This window comes from Drosophila mojavensis, unplaced genomic scaffold (assembly GCF_018153725.1).
Source record: "Drosophila mojavensis isolate 15081-1352.22 unplaced genomic scaffold, ASM1815372v1 contig_80, whole genome shotgun sequence".
Classification (NCBI taxonomy): Eukaryota; Metazoa; Arthropoda; class Insecta; order Diptera; family Drosophilidae; genus Drosophila; species Drosophila mojavensis.
Genome location: NW_025318906.1, coordinates 3,717,691 through 3,718,504, shown reverse-complemented (window position 1 = coordinate 3,718,504; position 814 = coordinate 3,717,691). Strand labels below are relative to the sequence as shown.

Below are 814 nucleotides of genomic sequence, written 5' to 3'. Positions count from 1 at the left end.
AGCCAAACGCGCAAACTAAAAGCAAACTACTGGGCGAGCGAAAGAGCGAGGGAGCGAGAGAGCAAGTGAATGCACAAAAGTTTCTAAAGCGTAAATAAGTTTTTTTGTATACGGCTTTATTTTCATTGCATTGCGGAGCTTAAAGTCTAAAAAGTATCTTATCTCTGCTGGCGAGCGACGACGCAACGTCTCAAGAGAAACGACGCAAAAATCAACAACAACAGCAGCAGTAGCAGCAGAAGCAAGAACGTACACACACACACATATATGCAATCACATGCTCGCATGTATTTATTTTTAGCTGACGTTGAAATCGCCGCTGCTTTGCCGTCGCCGTCGCCGTCGTCTACAACTCACGACTGTTCGTTCGTCGCATCGCTGCGTCTTACGTTCGCCGTCGCCGTCGCGTTGCCGAAGCGTTAACTCGCTAACTAGACGCTCATATTCCAAGAGCAGTCGTGGCCGAGCGGTTAAGGCGTCTGACTAGAAATCAGATTCCCTCTGGGAGCGTAGGTTCGAATCCTACCGGCTGCGAGCGATAATTGATGAGCGCGAACTGTCAATTGTTTTTTTTTTAATATTTATTTTTTTCTTTTATGTGTAGACACACTTCATTTCGTTTTAAGTTTTTATTCTAGAAACAGAGCCCACCCACATTTGTGTCCGTCTGCAGTCCGTTTTCTACCTGTGGCCCGCCTGTGTCCAAATGGATGTGGTGGAATGAGTGAATGAATGAATGAATGGGCGAATGCTGTGTGCAGCAATGCGTTATCTGTTCTGCTTCTTCTTCTTGTTGTTGTTTGTTTGTTGTTGT

General features: G+C 45.6%; 1 non-coding gene across 1 annotated transcript; it reads left to right on the top strand.

Annotated features, from left to right (window-relative positions):
* Window positions 1-452: 452 nt before the first annotated feature.
* Window positions 453-534, top strand: Trnas-aga. Its single transcript has one exon. It is a non-coding gene; the product is annotated as a tRNA-Ser (tRNA).
* Window positions 535-814: the final 280 nt, after the last annotated feature.